Source organism: Peromyscus maniculatus, chromosome 15 (genome assembly GCF_049852395.1).
Source record: "Peromyscus maniculatus bairdii isolate BWxNUB_F1_BW_parent chromosome 15, HU_Pman_BW_mat_3.1, whole genome shotgun sequence".
Taxonomy (NCBI): Eukaryota; Metazoa; Chordata; class Mammalia; order Rodentia; family Cricetidae; genus Peromyscus; species Peromyscus maniculatus.
The window spans coordinates 37932261-37958508 of NC_134866.1; the positions used below are offsets into that span (position 1 = coordinate 37932261).

Here is a 26248-nt window from a genome sequence, read left to right on the forward strand (position 1 = left end):
TTTAAATTTACCATTGAAATATCTGCTTTATCATTTTTACTGAAGCCAGGATAGAATAACTGAGATAGCTTAAGTAAACATATACATATATTTGGGGTAATATATAAAATGTATATTCATCAAGGGGAGAAGAGAGTGGCTATGAATTAGAATGTGGCAACATCTTAATTATATATTTTTTAAAAATGTTTACTTAACAGAAATGTTATATTTATATAAAATATAAACTTTGATTTTGAACAAAGTAGCTTTTTCCTACATTTAAGAACATGGTTTCATTTCTGTAGTAGACTTCTTCATTAGCAATAGGAAAATGGGGAGTCAGCTGTAACAAGCAAAAACAGAATCTCAGTTTTCCAAAGACATAATCATGAATCAGAAAAAGTTCAAAATCAAAGTCAATAAGCAGCGCTCTTGAGTCCTTTTTGGGCCACCACTTAATCTTAAGGCACATGAAGTCTGCTAGGTTTTAGCATCTGAAGTGAAGCTTCTAGTTAGGCAGAGCGACCCTGCAGGCTCATCCTCCTTCCCAGTTCCATCCAGCTTCAGTACAGTCTCACTTTCTCCAGGAGCACTTCCTTCCCTGTGTCTCTTGAGAGTGTGGAAAATTCTCCCTCCCTTACCTTTGCCCTCTTGGGTTTTATTTTAGACTTCACCATGATGAGGTTTAATTGCTGTTTGCTATATTTGTCCTCTTCCTGGGCCATTTGCCCCTTACAAATAGGGACAATGATTGGTTTTTCATTATCTTAATAATTCTTTATCTGTGTTTTTAAAATTGTAGAATATTCAGAAACTATTTTTGGGGGGATTATAAAAGAATTTAAGTAATTTTTCCAAATCTTAGAACTATACAATTTAGTTCAATACTATAACCAAGATACATTCATAATACCAAGAGGCATATTCAAATTAGTCACATTGAGCAGACTCTCAACACTAAAACCTAGTACAAATCAGCACTGTGTCATTGAGATGAGTTGATGTCTTGCCAAGCCTTCTCAGAAATAAAATTCTTCCCACCATGACTAACTTTCACATTTTTTCACTTCATTGAGAAGGCCAGGATTAAAAATAAATAAATAAATAAAAACAAAACAAGAAGCGAAGGAGGGGGGAGGGATAGGAAAGTAGATAATGTTCAAGATAATGAGAGTAAACACATTGCTTAGTAATGCAGGGCAGAGGAAAACAAATATCATTCAGACTGGTACTCACAAATTGATTTATAGACCCAGGGCAAAAGAAATTACCTAAAGTGTGCTTAGAGATAATGAGAAAAATCCCAAATACACAAAACTGCTGCAATTATTCAAGCTTGTGAAAATAGTGATCTGTAATTGTGGCAGGAAATATAAAAAGCAATTTTAGAGATAAATAAGATAGTATTCAGTAATGAATTGGATGCAGAACAGACTAAAAAGAAAGAAAGCATCCTGTAGTCTCCAAGCTCTACCTACTTGTGATATGTAAGCAATAGTGAAGCCAGCTTTCAATGCAGGAAATATATAACAAAATTCACAGGAAAAAGAATAGCATTTTAGATTTGGATGTTCTAAGATTAAATTGTTCATAGCTTATTCAACTGAAATATCAAGTAGGCATCTAAGGACATAAATAATATGATTGGAAGAAAATAGGACAAGAGGCCAGAACTTGGATGTCATTTGGTATTTATGGTCAGGGCCACTGATACTCTATTTATATTCATCACTGTATTCTTTAAAAAATAGACAGATGGATTATACAAGGTTGACACTCAATAAGAGATCAGCCTCACAGACATGCAGTTTGTAAGGTAAACAAAATAGGAATATTTCATTTTAACCAGGAGAATCTGCTCCAAGTCACTTGATTTTGGACATGATGAAGACCTGGCTTTATAACTATCAAAAATTTATAACTAATCAGAAACACATAATTGATAAGGTCAAGTAACAAATGAAAATATAAGCTTTCTTGGTCTAATTATGTTAACAACTCCAAAACACTGACAAGAGTCACCTACAATCAAAACCATCAGATGAAGACAGCCAGGCAAAGAAGAAAAGGAAAAGATTATCTATAGTGTAACTCTGAAGACCAACAATATTTATATATGTACCTAGAACATGCAAGAATGAGAATGATGACTATAATTATGATAGTAAAAACTCTCAATACAAGTAGCACATTTTATTGTTTTTACTATTATTTATTTTGTAATTTAAAAATACACAGTTTTTATTGAATAATAATTTTTAAATGAATAAATTCCTGCCTTTGTGTTTTTAGAATAAAGTTTAGAATGAAGGATGCATCAAGTCAATAGAGATGAGTAAAGAGCTCTTTGGTTTATGATATTATTCACAAAGTTCAACTGAGGCCAGGTAATCAAAATTGGACTCAAGCAAAAGAGACATATTTTCTCATCTATCATCATGACATAGTTAATCTGTTGAAAATGTAAATTATGAATCACATTTCATACACAATTTCAAAGTTATTTAAGGTAAGTGGAAATGTTTAACAGACGGCCAAGTATCAAAATCAACTACAACAGCTTAAGAGAGAAAATTTATCTTTAGCTTATTAGTGTCCTATTTGCAGAATAGGAAAAAATATAAATCAAGTTAACTGTGACCTAGATCATAGTAAAATGTATAATTATGAAACTAGGCAAATTGAATGATTTTTAATAGACCACTTGCAAAACACCAGAAGAGCCTTCATAGCTCTTTTCACCATCATTTCCCTATATTTGCTTCTCATAACTTTCTATGTTCAGAGTCTATTTCCTCAGGAGAGAACGTATTTCTGAGATGTAGAGAACTGCTCTAGTCTGGATATTGTGCTAAAGAGAACAGTCAAGAAATCCTTCCTGTTAGCCATGGAAGCACACATTGTCAAAGGATCATAACTTGCTAGCCGTGAAAGTCCTTATTTTTAGAAGTTGGAAATAGAAAATGAACCAGAGAAATAGCTAAGTGGTAGAAGCACTTTCCCTGTAAACTTGACAAGCTGAGTTTGATCCACAGACTCCACAGTGGAAGGAGAGAGTTGACTCTCAATAGCAGTACTGATCTCCACACTTAACCTGTGGCCTGCACACACCCATACACACATGCACACACCCCACAATAATAATAATAATAATAATAATAATAATAATAAACTAGATTATTTAATTAATAGTAAAGAGTGCTATTTATTTCTGAACTAAAAATTGGAGAAAAATTAATTGATTTAAACAATCCAAATGGATAAACATTTAAATTTAATTAAATTAAAGAATATTATAGACTTAAGGAACTAAATGTAAGTGAAACATTTACAAGAGTCATTAGATCAATAGCTCATGCAATCGATGTCTCTCTGATATAGAAAGGATGAAATCGAGTTTACATGTATAGGCAGAGCACTCCAGAAGACCACACTGGTCAAAATGTGGAGAACAACTGGTCACAGGATGCCCAGACCCAGAAGATAGATCTACAATGCAACTCCTGCACCTAAGGCTCAGGAAACATCATGGAAGAAGGGTCAAAAAGACTGTAAGAGCCTGGATATGAAGAAGCCTTCTGTGAGATTGTGTTTCGAGCTATGAGAAGGAATCTCAATCATTACATGTTTATCCTTCTTAATTTTTAATTCTTCTCAAATAACCATTTATAATATTGAAACCTAACTGCTTTGGGTCCTTTGTTTGTTTGTTAAATAGAGAATGGAAAGCTATACACACGCATCACATGCCAAGAATCATTTCTAAATTGGAAATTTGATTTTTGTATGTTGACCTAAATATCAGGTTTAAAGACAGAAATAAGAGAGATTTAATAATCATATATATTTCTCTTAGAGGAAACTAAAGTATCCTCTTGCATTTAACCCCTTTATATCAGTTGTCTGCAAATCACATTGCTTTCTTAGCCTTAATGCAACCTCTTTGGTTCAGCAAGAGCTACATGAGATCACAGGCTAAAATATGTGCCACAAGGTACATTATTGTTGACAGGTAATATAAGGAGATTAACTAGAACCATACAGTGGCAGAAGAGAAATTAGAGTCAGTGTCAAGGACCTCTCTCAGAAATACCAACAGCCATAATCTGCTATGTTTTCCTCCTATCAAGCAAATGATAGGAGAATTTAGTGAAATTGGTCTCAATGATTCTTCTGAACTCTTTAAAGCCAAATGTAACTTCATTTACTTCCAGGTTTTTGCACATGGGGAATATAGCAGAAACCCTGGTAGTAGTACATCTCTTCATGATGAAACTTTAGAATGATAGGTGAGGCACAGAGAAAGAACTGGCCAAAGACATAGATGAACTGCTGAAATCTGTTTGTCTTCTTGGGGTTCAAATAATAATAGCTGAGCCTAAATGTAGCATAACAAAAATATAAGTATCAGTTATTTAATGAATGAGATTACAAATGTTCAGGGTCAAAATGAATGTCAATGCTTGGTTGATAATGTGCGTGGACTCACATCAGGGCATTGGGAAGCAATGTTGACCCAGATCTTTAACAGAAGAACTGTTCTGAAGGCATGAACACCTGTGGTATATAGGGCACAGGTGGCCCTCTGGCAGCTCTCACCCTGACTTCTTGAGTTATGGCCAAAACTGAGTGTGAATAAATTCATTACCCATACATATGCCCTGGTTTTCTGAAACATTTCAACAATAGAAAGAAAATGTGATCTTGTGAAATTAAAATGTTTTTGTACAACAAAAGAAACTGTCAACTGAGTGAAAAGGCAGCCCACAAAATGGGATAAAATCTTTGTCAGTTATACCTCTGACAGAGAATATACCAGGCATGGTTGCAAACACCTTTAGCCCCAGCAGTTGGGAAGTAGAGTTTGAGGACAGCTTGATCTACATAGTTAGTTCCAGGATAGCCAGAGCTATATAATGAGAACCAATTTAAAAAGTTATATATAATACTATATAACATACATATGCATGTTATATATGTGTATATATGTTACTACATACATATTATATGTGTATTGCATATCATGTACGCATATACACATATCTGCATATATGTAATATATGTTATATAGTGTTGTAAATAACTTTTAATAACATATAACACATATGGTTATGTTATAGTTATAACTATATATAACTATATAATTATATGTGTTATATGATACTAAAAGTTATTTACATATAGTGATAAATTTAATTTTGTTATATGTATATGTATATATTTGTTATATATGTACATACATAACACTGAAATACACATTAACATACACACAAACTCAAAAAATATTAAACATTGAAAAAAGCAATCAACAAACAAAATAAACTATGGATCTGAACAGAAAATTCTCAAAAGGAGAAATAGGAAAGGTTCAAAAATATGTTTAAGTATTCAACATCTTTAGATGTCAGAGCAATACAAATTAAAACTACTGCAGAATCTAGGTAACGCTAGTCAGAGTAGCTATTATCAAGAAGTCATCAGGGCGTGGTGGTGCATGACTTTAATTTCAGCACTCAGGAAGCAGAGACAGCTGGATCTCTGAGTTCAGAGCACCCTGCCTACATAGTTCCAGGCCGGTCTGTCTTTTCAAAAGGAAAAGAATCACACAAAGACAAATGCTGGCTAGGCTACAAGGAAAGAGGAAACCCTACCCACTGTTGGTTCATGTAAATTGGTTCAGAAACTTTGGAAATCAATGTGGAGCTTCCTCAGAAATCTAGAAAAGGAGCTATCATTTACCCTGCTTTAATACTTCTGAGCATATACCCAGAATATTCTACAAATTTTTATCACAGAGCTTCTAGCTCAACCATGTGCATTGCTGTCCCAGTTATAATGCTAGGATACAGAATCAGTCTATGTGTCCATCAACTGGTGAATGAATAAGGAAAATAAAATATATAGCATATACACAATGAGCTTTTATTCAGCTGCAACAAAAATGAAGTAGAGAAAATTTCAAGTTGATGGATGAAACTGGAAAAAAAATTCTGAACAAAATAACTCAGTCCCAGAAAGGTAATTCCCATGTTTTCATCCTCAAATCTGATATGTGCTAAACCTGAAGTAGCTGTAGAAGTAAGGAAACTAGAAAAAAAAAGCCATTAGGGTAGGAGACGGCTTAAGGACAAGGATACCCGGGCACAGGGGATGTGCAAACAGGTGGGGGTAGATTAAAATGGAAAATTGAAGCAGGGGGATTGTGGCTCTGAATAATGCCTGCACATCTGGATAATGCTGCTCCTTTAACCAAGGGATATTAAACAAAAACCTCAGAGCCAGGTGTGAATTGCCTCCTTTTGAATTGTTGCTCACAAGAGCACCAAAGGCCCCACATGCAATGCAGGTTCTTGCCATTCCTCTTGGTTGACCACAAGGACTAGTTGATAAGACTATTTCTGAGAGTACCATATAGGGAAATCGAGCTAGAACTGTAAGGGAAAAGTTCTTCCTACTGACTAGATGTTATAGTACCATAAAGTACTACAGAGGCTTTGAGGGCAGTGGTGGTGGGGAGGCATTGAGACCTTACCCAGCTGTGAACACTATGAACTTTAATACCAACCTGCCAGGCAAAAATATGCCTACCAATGCAATAGTGGCACTGCAGGTAAGGGCATGCAACCATTCTCTAATTAGATTTTAGGTCTGTACCCCAAGAGACATTTTGTGTTTGGTATTGATAATGTTATTAAGTTGTCATGCCACCATGTAGCTTTCATTCTATTTATTTTTATGCCCTTAAACAAAGTATAATCCCAGTTTTATCCAGAGAAAATTCTCTTTGCAATGAATAGCAGTGAATGCCTAAAGATACACGTCTGCTCAAGACACTAAGAATATGCTCAGATTGGATGTTCAGCCATAAATGGGGTATTTATTCATTTCCCCATAAGGCTCATGGACCACCCCAGATGGCACATAGACAGGTAGAAAGAACGTAGGAGCTGGAAGAAATGGGAAGGGCTGTGAGAGATTTACTTCCAAGCATAATCTCACAGCAGCTGTGGCTGCGTGCAAAAGGCCTGTATAGCACTGGGCCTATCTGTCAACAGTCAACTGTAGACTAGGGAGGGAGTCATGGGGCTCTACATCTCCCTGATGAACTATTGGCCACTGTCGGAATTCTAGGGCATAATGGCTGTCATTGTCAGTTATGTATCTAGTAAAGCACCCACTAGAACCTATGGTGAAACAAAAGATCCCAGTTAAACTCAATGAATCTCAATAGATAGGTACGTATGTAGGTAGGTAGACAGACATACAGACAACAGATAGATGATAGGTGGATGCATAGATAGATAGATAGATAGATAGATAGATAGATAGATAGATAGATAGATAGATAGAGATGGATGGATGGATGGATGGATGGATGGATGGATGGATGATATGAATGTGGGAAATGGACTAGGAGGAAGGTGATAGGTAGCAGAAGTAGTAAGCAGAAGAAAGTTGGTGAATACATTTTATCCATACATGGAATTATCAATGAGCAAATTCAATACAATAAAATTAAAAAAAGAAACCTTGGATGCTCCTCTAATATTAAAACAAAATAAAACAGAAATGTCACCACATTTAAAACTTTAAGTCCTTATTTACAGTATTTAAAAAAATTAACTTAAGTTGCTGTGAAACATTTCTAAATTCAGTTAAAATAAGACAAGTATAGCATGCCAGGTAAATATTAAGAATTTGAAAATTATGAGCCTTTTTTTGCTATTACTATGCATTGATGACTTTGGACAGAAAAAATAAAAATTTCATGTGCAGATTCACTCATACTTTCTTTAAAATATTTCTTGTTCAATTCAAAATACATTTTGGAGAACAGCACTGTACATTTAAAAGGTCAGGGAGAGGATGGGGATTGTGCAGAATCAGCTCTCTGTATCCTCTTGGTTAGAGAAATGCATGATAGACCAATCATTTTTGATATATCTAGGCCATTTCAAAATTAAAAGGCATATTCTATCACAGCTTCACCCTAGTGTCTACTTCAACAAACATAAAAATTTATTGTTACAGATGAGTTTCCCAAGGCACATTGAAACCAATTTTCTGGATTTTTACTTTTCCTGAGAAAACAGATCAAATGACAAGAGTTTCCTTTCCATTTTTATGGCTTAGGCTTTGTTTTAATTTTCAAAAAGTACAAAAATATTATTATTGTGAAGGAACGTGTTAACATGTACTTGGTTTAATTATCCCTTTGAGATGATTGAGTACACCTAGAAATATAAATGAAAATGTAAAAGATCTGGCAAGATGGCCCAGCAGTTAGGAGCACAGGCTGCTTTTCCAGAGAACTTGTCCTGGGTTCAACTCGCAATGCACACATGGCAGCTCCAAATTTTTGGTAACTCCAGCTGCAGGGGATCTGATGCCCTTTTTTGACCCCCACAGGCACGACATGCAGGCGGTGCACAGACATATGTGCAGATAAAACAGCTATGAACATGAAATAATAGGTTTTTAATTTATACAAAATTACAGAAACGTATTAAAGCCAACAGCTTTGAATGTTCAATTTTGACATTCACACAAGATTTACAAATTTGCCATGTATGTCTAGATGCTATAAAGCAAGCTATACCCCAAATACTAAGTGACTGAGAAGAAGGTCAGTGTTTACAAGCTGAAAATATTAATTTGGATATTGCTGTTTAAAATCATACAACACAATTGATTTTATATGTATGCAGCATTGTACTGACAGGCATGCAATATGTTTTCGATAAGGAAAATCTAAGCATCCGGTGAATGCATAAGGTTCTTGCGACCCACAGACATCATTATTCCTTATTCAGGTCTAGCTCATGTTCACTGGCCTTTTCTGTCAGCTTGGCTTCTTTTTGAAAACTGCCTTCTCCCAAGTCTTCCCCCAAGGAAGCACTTACTGTAACTGAGGTCCTCTTGCCTTCCATTTATGTGGTTTTACCCAGATATTTGAGGTCATAACACTTTTGCAAGCTATTTTCTCTGTGCTTATCACTTCCTAAGTATTGACTTTAAACAATGTGTGACCTTTCTTCCTCTCCTGTAGATTTTTATGTCATGGATTCCAATCATTTACAAGCTGATCTCTATCTAAAAGCAGCTCGGTTTTTGTTGAAAGACACACAATAGCTAGTACTGAGAAAAAATAGAGTCTATTTAATTTTCCTGTGTTATAACTCATCATTTCTGTCAAGGTTCAGATACTGTTTTATATTACAGAGTCACTCAAGTCAGCTGCATTTTCACTGAATTCTGGGTAACATTACACTAAAATACAAGGTATTTCTGTTTTTCGTAAAACATACTGAAATACCCTCAGGGGTTACATGAGTTTGTAAAGGCAACCATTGAAAGCTTTTCTACTAACCTTCACACAAGGTAAGGCAACAAGGGCAAACAAAATATGAAAGTCACGAGTCCTTTTGAAAATGATGTGGTAAACCAGGACATGGCTAAATGATAAGCAATACTGTAACTATTGCTACTCACTCACCATTTCTATGATTGGAGTTCCAGTATTTTTTTTTTGTATGTAATCTGATATTGGTTCATAGGACGACAATTTTATCAAGATACTGAAATGGATGCTTTCAAAGCTCACCTCAAGGGCACTACAAATTGTGTAAAATAGTTCTTACCTTTACCCCTATTTATATAAATTACAGGGTAAAGCAGTTGCTGAATGTCGGTTTGGTACAAATGATACCGTATCATGTTCCCCAAAATTATTTCAGGGTGTATAAAGAAATTCTAACAGACACCTAATTGACTCCAAGGCAAGAAATAGATTTCTCAATAAGTCCTCATCAAGCTATTTTGAGTTCAGAGGGGTGAGGGATGTTCGACATTGGCTGGAAAAAGGTTGAATATATTTTTCTTTATTCATCCATATCCTTAGGAAACCGCTTATTTGTGTTTATAAAAGCATTAATAAGCCGGGCGGTGGTGGCGCACGCCTTTAATCCCAGCACTCGGGAGGCAGAGCCAGGCGGATCGCTGTGAGTTCGAGGCCAGCCTGGGCTACCAAGTGAGCTCCAGGAAAGGCGCAAAACTACGCAGAGAAACCCTGTCTCGAAAAAACCAAAAAAAAAAAAAAAAAAAAGCATTAATAAGTTTGATGACAAGCCTGTAATGAATTAGCCTATGAGAATGTCTTGACTTGCTGGCTCCAACTCTCACTAAGGTTCCATTCCAATGGTCAATATCTAGAGTAGTGAGCAATGTATCAGAAGTTACTGCCATGGATGTTGTGAGAAGACACACAAAGAAACAAACAGGCAAACACACACACACACAACCACACAATTAACCAAATTTATTATGGAGTTGATCAAGATTATAAATTGTAGGAAATAAATACAAAACAATTCATATTGTGTGCTATAAATTAGTATATATCATGCTATTAAGAGTTATATAGCCGGGCGGTGGTGGCGCATGCCTTTAATCCCAGCACTCGGGAGGCAGAGCCAGGCGGATCTCTGTGAGTTCAAGGCCAACCTGGGCTACAGAGTGAGTTCCAGGAAAGGTGCAAAGCTACACAGAGAAACCCTGTCTTGAAAAAAACAAAACAAAACAAAACAAAAAGGTGCACGTCTCACTTAGCCGGGCGGTGGTGGCGCATGCCTTTAATCCCAGCACTCGGGAGGCAGAGACAGGCGGATCTCTGTGAGTTCGAGGCCAGCCTGGGCTACCAAGTGAGTTCCAGGAAAGGCGCAAAGCTACACAAGAGAAACCCTGTCTCGAAAAACCAAAAAAAAAAAAAAAAAAAAAAAAAAAAAAAAAAAAAGTTATATAATAAGTAAATTTGAGTTTCAGATAAACAATGGATGGATGATTAGTAAGGCATGTGCTAAATATTCTAACTTGATTATATAACAGCATTTTCATGGCCACACTAAGGCAACACTTCTTTGGCAATCACTTTTCTAAAGAATAGGAGCTTATTGTGTTAAATAGACTAACAGTTAAATTTTACAGAGGTAGCACCATTTAAGACACTTGAAAAACTAGAATAAATTCACTTATGGCTTGGTCCTAGAATCCAACAGTACAAGGACAGAGTGACATAGTCAGGAGTCAGACCAACATTCAACTGGTTTGCTCTCCCACAGGAAACCAGGAAACTGACAGGTACTAAAAGACTTGCCCAGAAACTTGCTACAAAGTCATGGTTCACCAGAATGTTTGTTTGTTTGTTTTTCTATTGCTGACAACTGTATTGTTTATAATTTCTCTAAATACATCTAGCCATATTATTTATAATTTCTAGTAATTTCAAACATCTGCATTCTCTTGTACCTTCCCATTTCTCCATTTTCTTTTTAAGAACTTGCCTTCTTCCCAGAGACAGAAAAAACTGTACTGTTTCAATTCCTATTACACTCTAGCTTCTCCATCAAAACACCATCATTATTATTACTATCTTTGCTTTGTGGCACATATTCTTAAACAATAGAACATGAATACATATGTATTTGTAACTGAATGGGGCGACTGCAAAAATTTTAGTAATGGTAAAAGATTTCTAAAGATGAAATGACTATGGTGGTTTAAAGGAGAATTGCCCATGTAGGTTCAAACGCTTGAATACTGGATCACCAGTTTCGGAAGGATTAGGAGGTGTGACCATGTTGTAGGAAGTGCAGCACTTGTGGCAGACTTCTTGTTTCAAAAGAGTCATGTGACTCTCAGTGTGCTCTCTGCCTCTTGTTTGCAACTTGAGCTGTGACCTCTCCGTTTTTCCTGCAGGTGTGCCTATAGTCCTCTTTCCTTGACTCTAAATATCCTGAACCATAAGCCCAGCTAAACATTGTCTTTTAAAAGTTGTATTGGTCATGATGTTTCGCCATAGAAACAGATAAGTGACTAATGAAGAAGCTGGTACTAGGGAGGGGGCTATTGCTGTGAAGAATGTGACACAACTTAGTTTTGGGAAGAACATGGAAAACATTGGGATATAAGATTAGAAAGTAATTGAACGCTGTATGCGGGCTTTCATAGGTGATCTTAGTACAAGTCTGCACAACAGCCAAGAGACCCATATGGTCTATGGAGATCCACCTCCAGGGGTTTCAGGGGGGAACAGTATTAGTAACTGGGATAATTTTACGAAATTTGGCAAAATAAAATTGCGAGTAACTTTTGCCCTTGTTCCAAGATCTTGCTGAAGACTAAAGGCATAGAATAATTTGTTTGATGGAGGAGATTTCAAAACAGCCTGATATTTACTCTGTATGTGGTTATTGGTAATCAGTTATTCAGGTCTGAAAAAAGAACAAATGGAACAAAAGAAAAATCAAATGTACAGCTGGGGGAAAAGAGCACCACAAAATGTAATGTAGGAGGGAAGCTTGTGATGAGAGACCATAAGAGGATCATGTAGTCACCTGTTCAAAATTGGGATAAAGTGTGAGGTGGCCCTCAGGGCAAGACACCACCCAGCTAAGCTCCCAACGTGTGAAAGGAAACAGCCTAAGCAAAGTTCCGCCCCTGAAAAATAACAAAGCAAAGCTGCTGCAAATGTAGTTTGTGGGGATGAGGATCCATTCCAAGTTGGCAGAAAAACTTGACAGAGACACCCATATTGCTCTTGCTTTATAGCCATGAAGAATATATTAGTAAAGAAGTCATCGAATCTTTCTCCATGTTTAAGGAGAATAGGTGAGGACAGGCATGAGACAGGGGAATACCTTCATGGGGGCCCAGAGAAGCTAGTGCATGAAGCTGTAAAAGTAAGGCTTGGATGTTGGAGATGCCAGAGTCACAGGACATCTGCCAAGGAGAGATATAGACAGGAATGGAACCAGCATAAGAGAGAGATATACAATACAGGAAGCGAAACCAGAAGGACAGAGAAATCTAGGCCCTGTAACATCAGACATGGTGCTACAAGATTTGGAGTTTTTCCTTGATGGGTCTTGATCTTGCCTGGAGTCTCAGAAAAGATTTTGAACTTTGAACTTTTAGGCAGTGTTAGGGGTGAATAATTCTGGGGACTTTGAAGTTGGACTGAATGAATTTTGCATTATGACGTGACCACAAGCCTATAGAGTGAAAGGTGGTATGGAGGACAGTGGAACCCATAGGCTCTTATGTTTGAACACTTGGTTCCCCAGTGTGTGGGACTGTTTGGGAAAGATTAGAAGGTGTGGCTTCGACGAGGAGGTGTGTCACTTGGGGGCACGATAAGGGATTTCAAAAGGCTCATGCAATTCTCTTTGCTCTTGACCATGCTTGCAATTCAGGATGTGAGCTCTCGGTTGGTCTGCCACTATCCACCATCAGGGACTCTTATCCACTGGAACCACAAGCCCAGTAAAATGTTTTCTTTTCTAAGTTACCTTGGCCAAGGTATTTTATCATAGCAATAGAAAAGTAACTGAAATAATGATCAAATTTTAATTTCAACAACATTTGCATTCCAAATCTGAAGTATTTCTGATCAGTAATTGTGCTACTTCCCAGTCATCTTGCTTATGAACACACAGCATTTTCACTTTGTTCTGTTTCTACTGTCATACCAAGCAATGACACTGAACACTAAGCAAAGCACCTCTAATCAGATTAAAGACTATGATATATTTTGAATTCATATGTATGTCTTTGAGTACACATACTTTTCTGCTTTGCAAATACAAGCATAAACATTTTAATATCTTCCTAACATTATTCCTCAGCATATAAGTATAGAATTAGTAGATCTTTAGGTTGTATTGTCTCCAAATATTTGAATTTAAGAACTGCTGTTTGAGCTTCTGACTGCTGTTCTTTTAAAAATATAATCAGTTTCCATTAGTTTTTCTTATTGTTTCGACAAAAAATATGACATGAAAAACAACTTAAGGAAGTGAGGGTTCTTGGTTTCTTTTTTTGTTCCTGTGATAAAATACTAGGATATTTCAGCTCACCGTGTAAGGTTATAGTCCATCACTGTGAGGGAATTCCCAGTGAATGAATCTAGAGATAGCTAGTCACATTGTTTCCACAGTAAATAAGTAGAAAGCAATGAATGGATGAATCACAATGCTTAGATTTTTCTGTTACACAGACCAGCTCTTTGCCCAGGGAATGATTCCACACACAATGGGAAGGTCTTCAACATGAATTAAATTACATCCATGATAATCTTCCAGAGGTATGCTCAGAGGTCTATGCTCCAGGTGATTCTAGAGTCTATGTTGAAATTTACACTAAGTATCATAGTGGTGCTAATTTTGCATTTCCATTTGAGTGGACATTGCAGTTCATCATGGGCATGGAAAGGCAAATGTGGCAGCATGAGCAGGATATTGCTGGCCATACAGAATTCACAGGAAACAGAAAGTGAACAAGAAGTGTGACTATCTACCGAGTCTTCTGATATGCTACAATGATCCACCTCTATCTGCAAAGCTCTGCTTCTTAAAGTTTCCATAATTTCCAGGAATAAACATATGCAAATAAATTAATATTTGGTAAACCCTGTAACATCAAATCTCATTCAAGGTCAATAAAGATTCTCTCTTTAAATTAAATAAGACTTCTGCAAGACAACACCCATACTTACAGAATGAGTACATGATACTCTATGTCAGTCATGATTATGCAGTTGAAAGCCCCGAAAAGGAGAACTTCCATTTTATGAACATCAAAATTAGCCTCTGTAATGATGTCTTCATAATATTTAGACCACTATCACATAATCACAAATTTGATACCTACTCATAGTTTAGGCTATTGACCTCTCAGAACATTGTGATGTTTTCTATGACTTATTCATAGTTTATACATTCATTCATTTCACTATATTATATGATCATTCCCTATAATTAGACATATATTATGCCATGGAGAACTCTCATTTGAAGGATGTGGTTTCAACCCATTAGGTCTACCATTTAAGCTGGGAAAAAATCAATAGGTCGATATGAAGAATAGATGAGAAAAATTATCGTGTTAATACTTGTCGCAACTGTATTATTGGGGAAAAATTTATGTTTATTGCAGAAATGATTCAGAGGCTCTGTGTGAATGCAAAGAGAAAGTTAAACCTAGATTTATTTCTCTACATTTCATGGACTCAAGCTCTGATATAATACGACCTACAGATCAATAAGCACAAATATGCATAACAGTAATGTCATGATATCACTGAGGAAATTTTTCTATATCTTGGAAACATATTAGCAAGTATTTAACAAAACAAAGCAAGTGTTCAAGCTAATCTAATTTCTAAGAAATATTTCAAAAACACAAAGTGGGATTGTTTGTTTGTTGAGACAGAGTCTCATATATCTCAGCTGACCTTATGATGTCAAAATAGATAGCTAAGGATGACCTTGAACTTCTTATACTGCCCCACTATCTCATGAGAGCTGTAATCACAGGCATCTGTCACTATGTGCAGTTTATGCTGTGCTGAAGATCAAACCTTGAATGTGTGTGTGTGTGTGTGTGTGTGTGTGTGTGTGTGTGTGTGTGTGTGTGTGTATACTAGACAACCACACTACAAGATGAACTGCACCCCAGCCCCAATAACCACTGAATTTCATAGATGTTTACCACACTGGAGAAGCAGCAGATTTCACCAGCAGCCTCAATGTGTCACAAGTGTTAGCCAGTTGTTTTCTCACATCATGTCCAGTTACTATATGGAGGACATAATCCTATTTTAACTGCATGCCATTCTTTGGTTGCATTTCTTCACTACAAGGAGAGTATTCACTAGAGATAAGGAGCCTTCTAGAACCCTTCTAATGTCTCCATTAATATATGCATGTGCTGACATATTGTTTGTGCTCTAATAAATAAAGCATGCTTAGAGATGAAAGTGAAGAGCTAGCCAGTAGTTAACCAAGAGGCCAGGCAGAGGGAGGCACATGTCTTTAATTCCAGGACTTCTGAGGAGGAGACAGGAAGTGATATGGCTGGGCAGAGAGAGGAAGTGGTAAGGCAGGAGGAGACAGGACCTCACCAGGGAGGATTCTGTAGAGCTCAGAGGTGACTGTGGCTTACTCCTGTAGTCATTATTTAGTCTCTCTGATCTTTCAGCATAGTACCCCAATATCTAGCTCTGGGGTTTTATTAAGACTAATTAGAATTTGTATTATACACGCATGCATCTTTTCAGTACATCTGACAAGCTCAAACCAATATGTGAGCAGTGCTTAGACTTCTGTAAATGAAGTCCAGTATAATATAAAATGTCTTCTTTATCAGTACATGCAAGGTATTTCTCCCAATTTATGTGAGATAACAGTATATGAAAAGATCAATTATTAAATAAAAATGCTCTGAAACATTTTAGTGCATCTTTCTCGATTATAATTATATCTAATCATCTGTCCATTTAGCCTTCTCTGAGGACCTAGGGATCTGAGTACCTACATGGAAATGGATTGGATGATCTGTAGGTTCAACTTCACTTCCTATAGCTTTACAGCCCAGAATAACATGAAATTATAGATTTGAAATGTTAATTATATAAAATTATATGTATTAGTCTTTAAAATATCCTTTATACACTACTTCCCATAAAGAAATAAAAAATTTAATTGTAATGTACAAATAGAGTAAGGACTAAAAACACTATGTAAAAGTAGTGGCCACACAGAAACTTCAACAAGAAGCAGCTTAATTGACCCATGAGCAAAGATCAAATACAATGTGGCAGATTGTTACTACATTGCCAAGGTCAAGATGAACTTTTAAAGAAGAAAAAGAACATTAAATACTCCCAATTCACCAATATTATTTATCCTGTTAATACTTTTCGCTAATTTAACAATGAGAATCTATTTGAAGTCCAGAAACATTGCATTTTTGTGTGCTTTGTGTTTATATGTCTCTGTGTGTATGTTGGAGTGTAAAGAAATAAAAATTTACTCTCTCTCCAATCTGTTTTTATGTTATAATTTCCTAGAATGTGAATCTCTACCAGAGGTATAATTTTAGAAATTCCTATTCTATTTCTGAATAATTTGAAATATTGAACTACATTTCTCTACAGAAACAAAGAGTACTCTAGCCCAGGAATCCCATCATAGTAAAGGCAGGTCACATTCAACAAAAGGCAAGTTACAGTTCCTAGTATTTTGATATCTTATTTTCCATTATACCTACTTCATTGCTTAACATACAATTGGAATGTCTTCATTTTCATCTAGAGACTATATATGTCAAGGGTCCAAGAGACACAAGACCAAAAGGAAATGAGATCTAAAGACTACTTTTCACTTGCTTATTTCTATTCCAAATACTCTCCAACCATCTGGAGATTCTCGCTTCAAAGCAAAATCAGAGCTCAGACTATTTATTTGCTTTTTTATTGACAATCCAACACTCAGTTTTTACTCTAGTGTAACTCAGATGCCTGACCTCATTCATCCCTGCATCACTCCAGAAGCCAATCCCTTTTTAATCACACTTGTGCCACACTTTTCACCTTCTTAAAATCTTGAAATTATTTTCCAGCTGTGGATAGAAGACAGACTGAACAAATAAAATAAAATACTTGTTATTTTTTTTTTATTTGTTGCCATTGAAAATAGTGGTTTGGTTAAGAGTAAGATTATTAAATTTCATTTTATCTTTTTTTTAAAATTTGACAATACCAAAATTTTAAATATAAACATGTGGTTTACATTATTTTTCACTTGGGAAAAACTATTCTAGAAGTATTTGATCCAATAATTTCCCTGTATACATATTTCCAAGCCTTGCAATCCTATTGGGTAGTACTTAGACTGGTTTTCTTGTTCTTCTTTCATTCAAGGTGGCAGGATTATTCTCACCAAGGTTGATCTATCAATTCAAGAATAATATCAAGTTGTATATGGCTTACCACTGAGAAACTCAGTCAATTAACTATTTATTAAAGAGCAATTCTATGTGACATTCACCTAACCTCTAGAATCATAGTGAATAATAGAATAGGCGACTACAAAGTGAGCATTACTTTCATTTAAGATTTGTTACAATGTGTGTGAAATGAAAACTGTGACTATTTCCTGTAATCTTGTTCCTAATATAGAGAGGTTAATTTAACAAACATTGATGAAGAAATCTGAAGAGGACCCAGACACAAAGGTATGCCCAGAGAAACAGAGAAACCAAGGGAGGATGAAAGACAAAGAGGACAGAGACAGAGACAGAGAGAAACAGAGAGATCCCATGTTCATGGATTTAAAAAAACTCAATGTCATTAAGAATGCTTAAAGTAACACCATATTATCCACAGAAATTGAAAAGGAAATGCTGAAATTTGTTGAAGAGCATAGAAATCATGAATAGCTCAATCTATTTTAGTATCACTGAACTACTCAAATTACTTTGTTTCATTGTGGCCTTTTCATACATGTGTATAATTTAATTTGACCATAAATACATTCCTCCACCATACTTAAAAGGATAACATATTACATGACATCAAAATATGTTACAAGAAGTAGCAATTAAAATAGCAACAAGTTTGGTGTAAAAATAGACATGTTAACTTACAAGAAAGAAAAGTCAGTCTAAGCACCAAATGATACCCCTGTTGACTATTGAACATACAATGGAAAAGAACAGTACTGGGGAAATGGCACAGACCTAAGCAGAAGACTAAGGTAGACCCTTTTCTTTGATGAGTTACAAAATTCCTTCAAGAGGGACTGAATGTGTAAAGGCAAACATGAAATATAAATGTTGTAAAGAAAGATTGTGCACAATGTTTCATGATACTAAATAGGAAAGTTTTTTTTTGTTAAAAAAAATTCCAAACCACAGAAATCTGAAACGTAAGCAAGAACATGAGTGATATAAAACTAAAAACTGTCTATACAGCAGAGAAAATATAACATATTGTCAAGAACCTATAGAATGGTTCATAACCTCAAACTATATTACAATTTGTCAAAGAATTAATATCTAGAATAGATAAAGAACTCCAACTCAATACTGAACAGTGAATAACTAATTTTAAAATGGATGATGGACATGAATAGGAGATTCTTAGAAGACATAAATTAGCAAAAATGCCCACCATTGTAATCATGAAGGAATTAAAATTTAAAAAAACTCAATGAAATAACACCTCTGACTAGTGAAAACAGCTATACAGAAGCACAAAGCTATTAGTTATTGCATTGTAATTAACTATTAATAACATTAACCTACTGTGCATTTCAAAAAGATGTTTTAAGAGATAGATCTGTTTACAAAAACTTAAATACATTCACATATTGTAATATTACATGGAAACACATTCATATGTATAGTCCTGAATTTTTATATAGTAAGTTAAAATATATTCTAATTTAAATATTAAAATACATTACTAGTAAAAATTGTCATGCATTTGACAGCATACTGGATCAAATATCTGCAATGTTGCAACCTATATTGTATTTTACTGAAACAAATTATAGTATGATTGGAATCTGAAGATATTATCGACACACAAGAATGGATGGAAAATTTATGCATAATAATATTTATACATAATAATAAAATTAGTTTCATTTTACTTCTGTTTGCCTGGCTGTCTCTTTGTGTGTATTTTATATCTCCTATGCAAAACATTGCTCAGGTTTTATTTTCTCTATAGTACTTACTACATATATTTTTATAAGATATTTTGATACTAATGACTAATATTGCTAATGTGCAAATTCCATTCTCTTGCTAATAAATAATCTATTATAGTACATGGTAGGCATTCCTTTTGTATCTAGTAAGGCTTATGTAAATGTAATGTCAATATATTGAAAAGTGTTGTTGCTCTATTTTAAAATAATATTCAGAATGTAATTAAATGGAGAATTTGACACATGAAACAGCAAGCAAATAGAATTAATTATAAAAATTTCCTTGATTTTTTAATCTCTTAATTAGGCAAATGGATATAAAAAAATCCCTATCTGTTACAGAAAATGCTTCATAATAAATTAATGAGAAATTATGTTGAAAAGACAATTAAATGTTAATATGTTATAATTTAATGCACACATCTAAACTTTTATATGCTTTTTGCACTTAATCTTTAATGAAATGTAATTACATTATTAATAAATTATAATTTCAATATAATAAAGTTGATTATAACAAGCATAGTTTTTTTTCTGAAGCTTTATGGAAATTAAAATATTTTATGGCACACACACCCATGTTTAGTTTTCAGTCAAGTTCAGTTGTATATTGCATATTTAATAATATAAACCATTTTAAATATAGTGTTTGTGACAAGAAATTTATCACTTACAAAAAGATTCTTACACATTCTTGCATTTGTTATGATTAATGGCATCCAAAAACAGAACTAGATTTTTAAATGATGTCATCTTTAGAGCCAAAACCCTAAAAGGGTAGAGTTGTATAATGAAATTTAATATTTAGTAGAAAATAATGGAATATATGTGTGTGTGTGTGAGTGTGCGCGCACGCGCATCCTTACCATTCTCTCCAATGACAGCTTTATCTTTCAATGATTTGTATCTCCTAAATCAAATTATGTTGAAAGTAACGGCAATAATGACACCAAAACATATTTTAAGGAGTCCCATTGTATGACATAATGTACTTTCAGTTGGTTGGGATAAGAAGAACGTTACATTTCACTTTTATAAAATCACTTGGAAGTTTTTCTCAAGTATTTAATAACTTAGTGTCATTTAAGGAACCATTGTTAATGGGATTTATGTTATTAAAAAATTTATCAAAACCATGTGCTTTTTCTTTTCAGCAATTCAAATTGTTGAAATTAGTAAAATATTTGTAATATGAATAATATTATGAAACAAAATTAGTTATATTTATTGGCCTAACACAAATAATCATATATTTATTTTCCCAAGAATACCACCAACCAACAAACAACATTTCTTCATGCTGTTTTAAGATTTTAAATAATTATTTGCATGCCAAATAACCAAATAGCTAGTGATTAAGTTGGAGGACGGAAAATAGCAAAGACTCCCAGATAATTTTATCTTTCACAAGGACACATGGTGTATGAACATGAGATGTTTATTCCTTGCTTAGGAAGAAATATGTGCAACTCTCATTAAGATCTCCATAGTAATTATGCTTGAAGCTTAAAGTATATCAGGCCAATGCAAGCCTTTTTCATCTCTGCGCTTATTACAGTTTCTACAAAATGAATATCTGAATATCTGAAATTCCTGGATATTTATGAACTTCATTTTTAAAATAATTAAAGTAGCTCAAATGTAAACAATTCAAAAAGCTTATATTTTTTTAACCACAGCTTCTTACATTGTGTATTGTAATTCCTTATTGTGTCACATAACTGAACATGGGAGTTGTGAGTTGAGTAATAATAAAAGATTTCTGAACACATAATGACCAAAAAATAATTCAAAATAAAATGTTCAATGAATCAAAGTGTTACGGCAGCAGGGCCATCTTCACTCCCATGTTTCTGAACACACATGAGAAGATTGCCTCATGAATGTTATCCTATGTAATGACAATGAGCATTTCCCAAAACACCTCGGCTCAAGTCAAGACTACGGTATATTATCAACTGAGGTGTTTTTCAATGTACACACCAATTGTTTTTCTCTTCCAGAAACATCATGGTTTCACTATGAAAACAAGCTCCTTGGTATTTCCCCACAATCATTCCTCAGAATATAAGGATTGTAGATGAATTTCTAAATCTTAATAAATCTTAATAAATAAAAAAAGAAACATGGAGCCAAATATAGGGGTGAAAGCCTTAGAGAGATCAGGAAAATAGGGAAAGCCACTAGCCAACCTTACCTCACCAACTCTGCAGCTTCCAAATGCAAGTTGCTTCCTATCTACCCACACACATATGCCTTCCTGTTCTACCATCTGATTTGCTCTCTGTCAAGCTACATCACTTTCTCTTCCTACACAGCTCTGTCACTTTCTGCCTGTCTGTACAGACCTCCAGACCTCCATGGTTAGCTAGTGTTGGAACTAAGGCATGTGCCACCACAGCTGGCTCTGTTTCCAGTGCAGCCTTGAACACACAGAGACCCTGCCTGCTAAGTGATAGGATTAAGGTGTGTGCTACCACTGCCTGACTTCTTTGTATACTTGTAGTAGCTGACCTTTTTCCTCTGATCTCTAGGCAAGCTTTATTCATTAAAGCACAAATAAAATATCACCACATTTCCCCTTTTTTGTCTAATAAAAAATAAAAAATAAATTTAAAAAGTTGTAACTAATATAAGAAAAACTATATACAACAAGTACAATAACTATATACAATATATACAAGCAATAAATACATCAACAACGTCTAGTCCATTTCTGTTTGTCAAATTCAGAGAAAATATTCCATTATCTATCCTATTTTGGTGAGTTCAAAATACACTTAATTTACTTTCTATCCTAACTTATATTACAAACAGAAAACTATCTTATAATGTCTTTTAATCTTACACACTTAACACCTCTTAGTGAGTTTCTTTTCTGATTTCTTAACAAGGAAATCTGTAACTACAACCATCTAATCTTCAACTCCCTCAGAAAAACAGCAAGGAAATAATATTACCTAGTAAGACAGGAAGTGCAAACAAGTGACTTCCAAAGAATGAGTTATGACAGAAACAGCCAGCTTCCTGGACAGCTGTGGGATAATGCTTTTGTACATTGGTTTAATAAAATACTGATTGGACTGTAGCTAGGCAGGAAGTCTAGGTGGACTGAGTAGATGAGGAGAATTCTGGGAGGAGGAAGGACTAAGTCAGAAGTCTCCAGCCAGACACAGAGAAAGCAAGAGGTGAAGGCCGAACTGAGAAAAGGTACTAAGCCACGTGGCTAAATGTAGATAAGAATTACAGGTTAGTATAAGTGTAAGAGATAGTCAGTAATAAGCCTGAGCTAATGCCAATCAGTTATAATTAATATAAGCCTCTGTGTGTTTACTTGGGGGACATGAGTGGGAGAGAATTGTTCTGACCACCGGCTTGCTGGGACACAGGAAAACGTCCAACTACAATGAATCATATGTGTTTTTGGATTGCATCGTTGTTAAATGTTAATTAAAATATTTGTTTCTTACAATCAGAGATCATTACAGAAAACCACAAACAGTCCAAAAACATAGAGAAAAACTTTTTATGCCCAGCCTGTACAGACATAACTACAATACAGTTCCTACACCTGAAGCTCAGGAATCATCTAGGAAGATGGTAAAAGATACTGAAGGAGGCAGAGGGCCAGAAAATCTACTGTGAGAGTGTGCTTCCTAGAAGAGACAGGGATGCTTCACCTATGATACCGCCACAGTGTGGTTGCCTGATCTATGACACACCAACATACATGCTAATGTAGACAATGTGGATGAGGGTTGATCTCACAGGCCCCCATGACAATTAAGGAAGCTGAGAGCAGGAGAAATAGTCTTCCCAAGGGATGAGGCCTCTAATAATACTAATAATACAGGCTTGAAATCATACACCTATAAATGACACTAAACAGACTGAGAAAGTTGTATTTATATATTAACAATAACAAGAAAAAAGAGGCCACAAAGTTGACAGAGAAAAGGAGGGAGAGCATAATAAGTTGAAGGGAAGAAAAGGAAACACAGAAATGAGATGGTGTAATTAGATTTGAATTTCCAAAGAAAAATGTTGAACGAAATGCTGAGTTTCATTAAAATTCATTAAATTGATTTGACTTAAGATCAGAGCAGGACTTGTACTAATCTAGTTTATTAGTTGCACAAATAATTATCTATTAGTTGCACTAATAATTATCTACTAGTAGCACTAATATCTGGAATGACAGTAAACATACATTTTTGTCTTTTGTTACTACATATTTATGTGAAGCAGCATTCTCCTATTGGTAATTATAAAATAAAAAACTCTAAAATTTGTTGAAGATCATCTACATATCATAGTATTAGATATTCAGCAATGATTTATTTTTCTATGTAAAAACAAGCACACACATCCATCTCATTTGCATACAAATTTGCTTTCATTTTTCATAGATGGTAAAATTATAAGTACAGCAAAAAATCACTTTAATATAAATTTATGATTTTATCATTGAATGTTTTATTAGTATACTTATATACTATAAACAACTATAGGTAGAAAAAGGTGAAGAAGCACCATTTTAAAAGAAAAGTTTAGAAGGTCACCTCCAAGAACTAACTGAAACTGATGATATTCAAGATGCTAGATTTCTACACTAATATACACATACACACATTATCTTGAATACGAACAAGAACACAGGCATGTGTTCTTATTTGCTTGATTTTTCCCAACTGTTGTATGTACTCAAGTGTTTTCAAATTTCACATATATATAATTGCTTTGATTGATTTTTCTTAACATTAAATAGTATTCTAATTATAATGTCTTAAAACTTTTTAAGCCTGTATTCTACAGATAAATATTCTATGGAAATGGGAGATCATAAAAGGCATTTTCTGTAACAAACAGAGATGTTTTATATCCAATTAGCTTAAAGTTTGGAATAGCTAACAGATTAAGTGTAGCTGGAAGTTTTCCTGTGTCTTACCTGGCCCGCAGTTGGGACAAATCTTTCCCATTTGTATCCCACAAGTAAACACACAGAGGTTTATATTAGTCAAAACTGCTCAGCCATTAGCTCAGACTTATCACTAACTAGCTCTTACACTTAAACTCAGACCATTTCTGTTAATCTATATGTCACCACATGTTCCATGGCTTTACCTGTGTGCCATTACATGTTGCTCCCTGCATGGTGGGCTGGCATCTCTTGACTCAACCTTTCTCTTCCCAGAATTCTCCTTGTCTACTTATCCCACCTATACTTCTTGCCTGGCTACTGGTCAATCAGCATTTTATTAAACCAATGTACAAAAGCATTATACCACAGCAATTAAGCAATTATAAAAATGCTTTTTTAAAATTCACATTATTCAATTGCTCTTTCAAAAACCTCAATCCTACCATTTATAAATTACAATAAATTTAAAAGATTTATTTAATTTATTAACTTATTTGCATTTATGGGAGATGGGTATGTGCAGGTGTCCATGGTAGCCAGAAGAGAGCATCCAACCCTCAGGAGCTGGAGTTACAGGTAGCTGTGACCTGCCATGTGGATTCTGGGAACCAAACAAAGGTTCCCTTGAAGATCAGCAAATACTATTAAATTCTGAACCATCTCTCCAGCCCATGAATTCAAATATTATAATTTAATATAATTATGTAGTAAATTTTTTCATAATCACATAAGAGAATTTTCACAAAGTTAATGTCTTGAGTTAGTAACTACTAAAACTAGCCATGTAAAGTATATAATTTCTTAAATTTATTTGTCAACATTTCACATTGCTTTAAAAATATGTATGTATTTAGAAAAACAACACAAACCACAACAAACATTCATGTGGAAGTGTATTACATTACCATGGATATGTTCACATACAATTCTGTGTGTATATATAGATAAATACATCACATATTACAAGCAACTCATAATTCTTTTGAGACTGGGTCTCTCTACATACCCTAGACTGTCCTGGTTCACCATGTAGACCAAGACCAGGTTGGACGTGAGGTCCCAGGTATCCACCTGCATCTGCCTCCTGAGTGCTGGGGTTACAGGCAAGTGCTACTACACTCAGGCAACTCATAATAGTTTTTTAAATATCATTTTTAAGTACTGATTTAAATTTCATTATTGGAACTCAGCTATGCATTAAGTGCCTGTCATGAACAAGTAATATTAGCCAACTGAACCAGTTAAATATGCTGTTATGATGAGCTAATAAGGTGAAATTACATCTTGGAAAGTTCAACTCTAATTAAAAACACAATCTTGTTGGTCTCCTACTTGGTGAAAAAACAAAGATAGAGTTATACACTCTAGAATGAAATAAGATTTACATGACTTCATCCTTATAAGTGATTATAATTCACAATAAAATTATCATTTAGTTACAGCTTATTGTATATACCTGTTTATCTATTATTGTAGTTCAAGCACATATTCTCCCTAAGAGTCCAAAAAGAGTTTGAAAACTGTTTTCATTGTCATGTTCCACATGAATATGTTCTTAAAACAACTGGCAAGTTTTGTTTCTGTATATCAAAATATAATCTTATTTCATGACTTTCAACTGAATTGGAGACATATAATTGTCACATGGCTGTTATCACCATTTCAGGAACACAGTATTCTTCAAATTTGATTTATTTAATTTCCTGACAAAACAATGTAATAGAATGAAATTATCAATTAAAATAGACTATATTATTTTGTTCACACCTGTTTTGTAAATTACATTTTAATT

At 34.7% G+C, this 26248-nt stretch overlaps 1 protein-coding gene across 1 annotated transcript in view; it reads right to left on the minus strand.

Moving 5' to 3' along the window:
* Hcn1 (hyperpolarization activated cyclic nucleotide gated potassium channel 1) overlaps window positions 1-26248 on the minus strand; it is a 388508-nt gene that overhangs the window by 179749 nt on the left and 182511 nt on the right. The window lies entirely within an intron of this gene.